Source organism: Solea senegalensis, unplaced genomic scaffold, assembly GCF_019176455.1.
Source record: "Solea senegalensis isolate Sse05_10M unplaced genomic scaffold, IFAPA_SoseM_1 scf7180000016860, whole genome shotgun sequence".
Lineage (NCBI taxonomy): Eukaryota > Metazoa > Chordata > Actinopteri > Pleuronectiformes > Soleidae > Solea > Solea senegalensis.
This window is the reverse complement of record NW_025322077.1, coordinates 1-7,870: the sequence shown is the minus strand read 5'-3', so window position 1 is coordinate 7,870 and position 7,870 is coordinate 1. Positions and strand designations below refer to the sequence as shown.

The following is a 7,870-nucleotide window of genomic DNA, read 5'->3' as shown; positions in this document are numbered from 1 at the left end:
ATCATCGGGGTAAAGCGCGGACGCAGCACCCCACTAGCAAAAATTATGCAGTCAAGACTCCCACGTTTGGGGAATTTGCAGGGGTCAACACAGCCGGAGTGCAATGGCTGAGCCTCGCCCTGGGTGAACCGCCTTCCTGATCATGGTATCTCCCCTGCCAGGTAAGTATGAGGTGTACTCGCCAAACACCGGGTGGCTCTTGCCAGACACAGCTCTTTGGCTGATGGTGCTGGAAATGAATAATCCCAGAGGCCAATGCCTTGACTCAGTTGCTCGTTAATGCTGTGCTATGTTCAACTTCAACCTCCAGCACACATTGGAGAGGAAACACTCGACCTTTTTTACTGGCATACCTGGCTGTCGCTTCCTATAGATTCAGCAACAACTGGACATGACGGCACCAACAGCCGCTTGCCCATCTCGGTGTCGCTTCCCGATACTGGACTAGAGTGTAGCATGTGGTGGAGATAAAGGCTGAAGTGCAGTGTGTCCGAAAGGCTGACTTTGAGCCCCGCCACGCGCAGGGGGCCTTGCCCAGTCCATAAAAGCAGTCTGTGTCCCCAACCCCCCGGCTTACGGCCATACCACCCTGAGCACGCCCGATCTCGTCTGATCTCGGAAGCCAAGCAGGGTCGGCCCTGGTTAGTACTTGGATGGGAGACCGCCTGGGAATACCAGGTGCTGTAAGCTTTTACACCGCTGCACGCTTTTACACTGCTGCTTCCTTACAAGAAACATGCCCCTCCACGAGCAGTGGCCTTGCCTAGTCCATAAAGGCACTCTCTGTCGCCAGCCCCTCGGCTTACGGCCATACCACCCTGAGCACGCCCGATCTCGTCTGATCTCGGAAGCTAAGCAGGGTCGGGCCGGTTAGTACTTGGATGGGAGACCGCCTGGGAATACCAGGTGCTGTAAGCTTTTACGCTGCTGCTGCTGCTTCCTTACAAGAAACATGGGCTCGCAATTAAATTGCCGCACCGGCACGGGTTGATGTCTTTCTGGTTTCAGCTTCGCTTTGCTTTTCACAGAAAAAAGAGAATGGTGCACCGTTCCTGGTGGCACTAACACCAGGTCAATGCAAGGGAGTGAAGAGAAAGCAAGCCCCAAGCCACCTCCCACTGTCAAAAAATGCATTTAATATTTAATCATATAGAGGACATATCAGATATTAAACTGATAAGAACAGATACTACATCTCTGATCTTAGCCAAAAGGTTTATAGTTACGCCCACAGGTGTTCACAATCCTGAAGATCTTGGCACACAAGTCAGTTGTTGTGGGTGCTGTTTTTAAGGGCTTATACCAAAGGCTGCTGCTGCTGATCAACGCCCCCAAGGTTGACCCAGTGCACCTCTGAGCCTGACAGACAGCTGCTTTTGACATTTGACAAGGGCGCAGCCTACAGCAAAGCCCACCAAAAATAACTTAAACTCTTGACCTTCCACCTAGAAGTCTTTTAGTAAAGGCGTAAAGACTTGTGCATTTTGAAGAGAAACCAGAGTCAACGTCGCCCCTGGCCTGGAGAGCAGCCGAGGAGTCTATCCGCCGGAGTCACCACAGTCTCGGTCGGCCGGCCGGCCGGCCACCTTGGGACGGCCTTCCTTCAACGTTTTTGCTTAGTCGGCCAATAAACCGCCCAGATTTGACTGCATGTTTGGAAGCGCTTTCCTACTGTCGGTTGTGCGCTGCAGTTTTCTATCAGTCGCTGAGGCTGTGGCACATTCCTCGCTCACTGGCACACCTCCAACATTTAGTGGTAGACGTGAGTGCATGAGCAAAGCAGCTCCGTATCACACCGAGCAGTACAAACTGCCGGGCCATTTCCCACCTCATCCGGGCTTCTGAAATGGTGAGTTGCTCCTGGCATCACTTCAACATCAGGTCACTGCACGGAGTGAACAGAGCAAGCGCCAAAGTATTAACCCTTGGCATGATGGCCATGGATCCATCTCCAACAATCGAGTTCTTCTACAAAGAGTTGGGAAAGGGAGCGTGACATTTGCTTTGAGCTGAAAGACAACACCCACAACCATCACGTTCCCAGCAACTTGGAAAGACTGGGGATGTTGCTCCGCAAGGACGTGAGAAGTTTGGAGATGGGCACACAACGTTGAACTTCGGGCGGCTGACCTTTGCTTACAACGACATCATCGGGGAAAGCGCGGACGCAGCACCCCACTAGCAAAAATTATGCAGTCAAGACTCCCACGTTTGGGGAATTTGCAGGGGTCAACACAGCCGGAGTGCAATGGCTGAGCCTCGCCCTGGGTGAACCGCCTGCTTGATCATGGTATCTCCCCCGCCAGGTAAGTATGAGGTGTACTCGCCAAACACCGGGTGGCTCTTGCCAGACACAGCTCTTTGGCTGATGGTGCTGGAAATGAATAATCCCAGAGGCCAATGCCTTGACTCAGTTGCTCGTTAATGCTGTGCTATGTTCAAATTCAACCTCCAGCACACATTGGAGAGGAAACACTCGACCTTTTTTACTGGCATACCTGGCTGTCGCTTCCTATAGATTCAGCAACAACTGGACATGACGGCACCAACAGCCGCTTGCCCATCTCGGTGTCGCTTCCCGATACTGGACTAGAGTGTAGCATGTGGTGGAGATAAAGGCTGAAGTGCAGTGTGTCCAAAAGGCTGACTTTTGAGCCCCGCCACGCGCAGGGGGCCTTGCCCAGTCCATAAAAGCAGTCTGTGTCCCCAACCCCCCGGCTTACGGCCATACCACCCTGAGCACGCCCGATCTCGTCTGATCTCGGAAGCCAAGCAGGGTCGGGCCTTGTTGGGGTGTTGGATGGGAGACCTTCACCAGGTGCTGTAAGCTTTTACACCGCTGCACGCTTTTACACTGCTGCTTCCTTACAAGAAACATGCCCCTCCACGAGCAGGGGCCTTGCCTAGTCCATAAAGGCACTCTCTGTCGCCAGCCCCTCGGCTTACGGCCATACCACCCTGAGCACGCCCGATCTCGTCTGATCTCGGAAGCTAAGCAGGGTCGGGCCGGTTAGTACTTGGATGGGAGACCGCCTGGGAATACCAGGTGCTGTAAGCTTTTACGCTGCTGCTGCTGCTTCCTTACAAGAAACATGGGCTCGCAATTAAATTGACGCCCAGGAACGGGTTGATGTCTTTCTGGTTTCAGCTTCGCTTTTCAAAAGAGAATGGTGCACCGCTCCTGGTGGCACACCCGCAAATACCAGGTCAATGCAAGGAGTGAAGAGAGCAAGCCCCAGTTTTCACCTCCCACTGCTCAAAAATGCATTTAATATTTAATACACATATAGAGGACATATCAGATATTAAACTGATAAGAACAGATACTACACTTGATCTTAGCCAAAAGGCCGAGAAGCGATGGCCCACAGGTGTCTGGGGCCAACCCAAGATCTTGGCACACAAGTCAGTTGTTGTGGTGCTATGTTTTTAAGGGCGCATAACAAAGGCTGCTGCTGCTGATCACCTCCGCCCCAAGGTTGACCTAAGTGCACCTCTGAGCCTTGACAGACAGCTGCTTGACATTTGACACACTCAAAGGGCTCAGCCTTACAGCAAAGCCCACCAAAAATAACTTAAACTCTTGAACGTCCCTCTCCACGGAAGTCTTTAGTAAAAGGCGAAAGACTTGTGCATTTTGAAGAGAAACCAGAGTCAACGTGAGTCTCTGTCCTGGAGAGCAGCCGAGGAGTCTATCCGCCGGAGTCAACACAGTCTCGGTCGGCCGGCCGGCCGGCCACCTTGGGACGGCCTTCCTTCAACGTTTTTGCTTAGTCGGCCAATAAACCGCCCAGATTTGACTGCATGTTTGGAAGCGCTTTCCTACTGTCGGTTGTGCGCTGCAGTTTTCCATCAGTCGCTGAGGCTGTGGCACATTCCTCGCTCACTGGCACACCTCCAAAATTTAGTGGTAGACGTGAGTGCATGAGCAAAGCAGCTCCGTGTCACACTGAGCAGTACAACCGTCGGCCATTTCACCCCATCCGGCTTCTGAAATGCGGTGAGTTGCCCTGGCATCACTTCAACATCAGGTCATCAAAACGGAGTGAACAGAGCAAGCGCCAAAGTATTAACCCTTGGCATGATGGCCATGGATCCATCTCCAACAATCGAGTTCTTCTACAAAGAGTTGGGAAAGGGAGCGTGACATTTGGTTTGAGCTGAAAGACAACACCCACAACCATCACGTTCCCAGCAACTTGGAAAGACTGGGGATGTTGCTCCGCAGGGACGTGAGAAGTTTGGAGATGGGCACACAACGTTGAACTTCGGGCGGCTGACCTTTGCTTACAACGACATCATCGGGGGAAAGCGCGGACGCAGCACCCCACTAGCAAAATTATGCAGTCAAGACTCCCACGTTTGGGGAATTTGCAGGGGTCAACACAGCCGGAGTGCAATGGCTGAGCCTCGCCCTGGGTGAACCGCCTTCTTGATCATGGTATCTCCCCTGCCAGGTAAGGATGAGGTGTACTCGCCAAACACCGGGTGGCTCTTGCCAGACACAGCTCTTTGGCTGATGGTGCTGGAAATGAATAATCCCAGAGGCCAATGCCTTGACTCAGTTGCTCGCTAATGCTGTGCTATGTTCAACTTCAACCTCCAGCACACATTGGAGAGGAAACACTCGACCTTTTTTACTGGCATACCTGGCTGTCGTTTCCTATAGATTCAGCAACAACTGAACATGACGGCACCAACAGCCGCTTGCCCATCTCGGTGTCGCTTCCCGATACTGGACTAGAGTGTAGCATGTGGTGGAGATAAAGGCTGAAGTGCAGTGTGTCCCAAAGGCTGACTTTTGAGCCCCGCCACGCGCAGGGGGCCTTGCCCAGTCCATAAAAGCAGTCTGTGTCCCCAACCCCCCGGCTTACGGCCATACCACCCTGAGCACGCCCGATCTCGTCTGATCTCGGAAGCTAAGCAGGGTCCGGCCGGGTTAGTACTTGGATGGGAGACCGCCTGGGAATACCAGGTGCTGTAGGCTTTTACGCTGCTGCTGCTGCTGCTGCTTCCTTACAAGAAACATGGGCTCGCAATTAAATTGACGCACAGGCACGGGTTGATGTCTTTCTGGTTTCAGCTTCGCTTTGCTTTTCACAGAAAAAAGAGAATGGTGCACCGTTCCTGGTGGCACTGCAATACCAGGTCAATGCAAGGAGTGAAGAGAGCAAGCCCCAGTTTTCACCTCCCACTGCTCAAAATGCATTTAATATTTAATCCCCATATAGAGTGACATATCAGATATTAAACTGATAAGAACAGATACTAATTTGATCTTAGCTGTGCTGTCGAGAAGCGATGGCCCACAGGTGTTCGGGGCTAACCCAAGATCTTAAGTACACAAGTCATGGTGCCATGTTTTAAGGGGTTTATAACAAAAGGCTGCTGCTGCTGATCACCTCCGCCCCAAGGTTGACCTAAGTGCACCTCTGAGCCTTGACAGACAGCTGCTTGACATTTGACACACTCAAAGGGCGCAGCCTTACAGCAAAGCTCACCAAAAATAACTTAAACTCTTGAACGTCCCTCTCCACGGAAGTCTTTAGTAAAAGGCGAAAGACTTGTGCATTTTGAAGAGAAACCCGAGTCAACGTAGCCCCTGTCCTGAGAGCAGCCGAGGAGTCTATCCGCCGGAGTCACCACAGTCTCGGTCGGCCGGCCGGCCGGCCACCTTGGGACGGCCTTCCTTCAACGTTTTTGCTTAGTCGGCCAATAAACCGCCCAGATTTGACTGCATGTTTGGAAGCGCTTTCCTACTGTCGGTTGTGCGCTGCAGTTTTCTATCAGTCGCTGAGGCTGTGGCACATTCCTCGCTCACTGGCACACCTCCAACATTTAGTGGTAGACGTGAGTGCATGAGCAAAGGAGCTCCGTGTCACACTGAGCAGTACAAACTGCCGGGCCATTTCCCACCTCATCCGGGCTTCTGAAATGGTGAGTTGCTCCTGGCATCACTTCAACATCAGGTCACTGCACGGAGGTAACAGAGCAAGCGCCAAAGTATTAACCCTTGGCATGATGGCCATGGATCCATCTCCAACAATCGAGTTCTTCTACAAAGAGTTGGGAAAGGGAGCGGGACATTTGCTTTGAGCGGAAAGACAACACCCACAACCATCACGTTCCCAGCAACTTGGAAAGACTGGGGATGTTGCTCCGCAAGGACGTGAGAAGTTTGGAGATGGGCACACAACGTTGAACTTCGGGCGGCTGACCTTTGCTTACAACGACATCATCGGGGGAAAGCGCGGACGCAGCACCCCACTAGCAAAAATTATGCAGTCAAGACTCCCACGTTTGGGGAATTTGCAGGGGTCAACACAGCCGGAGTGCAATGGCTGAGCCTCTCCCTGGGTGAACCGCCTGCTTGATCATGGTATCTCCCCTGCCAGGTAAGTATGAGGTGTACTCGCCAAACACCGGGTGGCTCTTGCCAGACACAGCTCTTTGGCTGATGGTGCTGGAAATGAATAATCCCAGAGGCCAATGCCTTGACTCAGTTGCTCGTTAATGCTGTGCTATGTTCAACTTCAACCTCCAGCACACATTGGAGAGGAAACACTCGACCTTTTTTACTGGCATACCTGGCTGTCGTTTCCTATAGATTCAGCAACAACTGGACATGACGGCACCAACAGCCGCTTGCCCATCTCGGTGTCGCTTCCCGATACTGGACTAGAGTGTAGCATGTGGTGGAGATAAAGGCTGAAGTGCAGTGTGTCCGAAAGGCTGACTTTTGAGCCCCGCCACGCGCAGGGGGCCTTGCCCAGTCCATAAAAGCAGTCTGTGTCCCCAACCCCCCGGCTTACGGCCATACCACCCTGAGCACGCCCGATCTCGTCTGATCTCCGAAGCCAAGCAGGGTCGGGCCTGGTTAGTACTTGGATGGGAGACCGCCTGGGAATACCAGGTGCTGTAAGCTTTTACACCGCTGCACGCTTTAACACTGCTGCTTCCTTACAAGAAACATGCCCCTCCACGAGCAGGGGCCTTGCCTAGTCCATAAAGGCACTCTCTGTCGCCAGCCCCTCGGCTTACGGCCATACCACCCTGAGCACGCCCGATCTCGTCTGATCTCGGAAGCTAAGCAGGGTCGGGCCGGTTAGTACTTGGATGGGAGACCGCCTGGGAATACCAGGTGCTGTAAGCTTTTACGCTGCTGCTGCTGCTTCCTTACAAGAAACATGGGCTCGCAATTAAATTTACGCACAGGCACGGGTTGATGTCTTTCTGGTTTCAGCTTCGCTTTGCTTTTCACAGAAAAAAGAGAATGGTGCACCGTTCCTGGTGGCACTGCAATACCAGGTCAATGCAAGGAGTGAAGAGCGCAAGCCCCAGTTTTCACCTCCCACTGCTCAAAAATGCATTTAATATTTAATCCCCATATAGAGGACATATCAGATATTAAACTGATAAGAACAGATACTACACTTGTTCTTAGCCAAAAGGCCGAGAAGCGATGGCCCACAGGTGTCTGGGGCCAACCCAAGATCTTGGCACACAAGTCAGTTGTTGTGGTGCCATGTTTTTAAGGGCGCATAACAAAGGCTGCTGCTGCTGATCACCTCCGCCCCAAGGTTGACCTAAGTGCACCTCTGAGCCTTGACAGACAGCCGCTTGACATTTGACACACTCAAAGGGCGCAGCCTTACAGCAAAGCCCACCAAAAATAACTTAAACTCTTGAACGTCCCTCTCCACGGAAGTCTTTAGTAAAAGGCGAAAGACTTGTGCATTTTGAAGAGAAACCAGAGTCAACGTAGCCCCTGTCCTGAGAGCAGCCGAGGAGTCTATCCGCCGGAGTCACCACAGTCTCGGTCGGCCGGCCGGCCGGCCACCTTGGGACGGCCTTCCTTCAACGTTTTTGC

At 52.5% G+C, this 7,870-nt stretch overlaps 17 non-coding genes across 17 annotated transcripts; 6 read left to right on the top strand and 11 right to left on the bottom strand.

Annotated features, from left to right (window-relative positions):
- Positions 1–5: 5 nt before the first annotated feature.
- Positions 6–169, bottom strand: LOC122763439. The gene has a single exon (XR_006359108.1). It is a non-coding gene; the product is annotated as a U1 spliceosomal RNA (small nuclear RNA).
- Positions 170–571: 402 nt separating this feature from the next.
- LOC122763452 lies at positions 572–690 on the top strand. Its single transcript, XR_006359121.1, has one exon. It is a non-coding gene; the product is annotated as a 5S ribosomal RNA (ribosomal RNA).
- A 110-nt stretch (positions 691–800) lies between these two features.
- On the top strand, positions 801–918 carry LOC122763451. Its single transcript, XR_006359120.1, has one exon. It is a non-coding gene; the product is annotated as a 5S ribosomal RNA (ribosomal RNA).
- Positions 919–1,036: 118 nt separating this feature from the next.
- LOC122763446 lies at positions 1,037–1,224 on the bottom strand. Its single transcript, XR_006359115.1, has one exon. It is a non-coding gene; the product is annotated as a U2 spliceosomal RNA (small nuclear RNA).
- Positions 1,225–2,150: 926 nt separating this feature from the next.
- LOC122763441 lies at positions 2,151–2,314 on the bottom strand. The gene has a single exon (XR_006359110.1). It is a non-coding gene; the product is annotated as a U1 spliceosomal RNA (small nuclear RNA).
- A 626-nt stretch (positions 2,315–2,940) lies between these two features.
- On the top strand, positions 2,941–3,058 carry LOC122763447. The gene has a single exon (XR_006359116.1). It is a non-coding gene; the product is annotated as a 5S ribosomal RNA (ribosomal RNA).
- A 107-nt stretch (positions 3,059–3,165) lies between these two features.
- LOC122763444 lies at positions 3,166–3,362 on the bottom strand. The gene has a single exon (XR_006359113.1). It is a non-coding gene; the product is annotated as a U2 spliceosomal RNA (small nuclear RNA).
- A 182-nt stretch (positions 3,363–3,544) lies between these two features.
- On the bottom strand, positions 3,545–3,657 carry LOC122763450. The gene has a single exon (XR_006359119.1). It is a non-coding gene; the product is annotated as a U5 spliceosomal RNA (small nuclear RNA).
- Positions 3,658–4,302: 645 nt separating this feature from the next.
- On the bottom strand, positions 4,303–4,465 carry LOC122763442. Its single transcript, XR_006359111.1, has one exon. It is a non-coding gene; the product is annotated as a U1 spliceosomal RNA (small nuclear RNA).
- A 403-nt stretch (positions 4,466–4,868) lies between these two features.
- Positions 4,869–4,987, top strand: LOC122763438. The gene has a single exon (XR_006359107.1). It is a non-coding gene; the product is annotated as a 5S ribosomal RNA (ribosomal RNA).
- A 124-nt stretch (positions 4,988–5,111) lies between these two features.
- Positions 5,112–5,303, bottom strand: LOC122763445. The gene has a single exon (XR_006359114.1). It is a non-coding gene; the product is annotated as a U2 spliceosomal RNA (small nuclear RNA).
- Positions 5,304–5,480: 177 nt separating this feature from the next.
- Positions 5,481–5,593, bottom strand: LOC122763448. The gene has a single exon (XR_006359117.1). It is a non-coding gene; the product is annotated as a U5 spliceosomal RNA (small nuclear RNA).
- A 646-nt stretch (positions 5,594–6,239) lies between these two features.
- Positions 6,240–6,403, bottom strand: LOC122763440. The gene has a single exon (XR_006359109.1). It is a non-coding gene; the product is annotated as a U1 spliceosomal RNA (small nuclear RNA).
- Positions 6,404–6,806: 403 nt separating this feature from the next.
- LOC122763453 lies at positions 6,807–6,925 on the top strand. The gene has a single exon (XR_006359122.1). It is a non-coding gene; the product is annotated as a 5S ribosomal RNA (ribosomal RNA).
- A 110-nt stretch (positions 6,926–7,035) lies between these two features.
- Positions 7,036–7,153, top strand: LOC122763437. Its single transcript, XR_006359106.1, has one exon. It is a non-coding gene; the product is annotated as a 5S ribosomal RNA (ribosomal RNA).
- A 118-nt stretch (positions 7,154–7,271) lies between these two features.
- On the bottom strand, positions 7,272–7,464 carry LOC122763443. Its single transcript, XR_006359112.1, has one exon. It is a non-coding gene; the product is annotated as a U2 spliceosomal RNA (small nuclear RNA).
- A 182-nt stretch (positions 7,465–7,646) lies between these two features.
- On the bottom strand, positions 7,647–7,759 carry LOC122763449. Its single transcript, XR_006359118.1, has one exon. It is a non-coding gene; the product is annotated as a U5 spliceosomal RNA (small nuclear RNA).
- Positions 7,760–7,870: the final 111 nt, after the last annotated feature.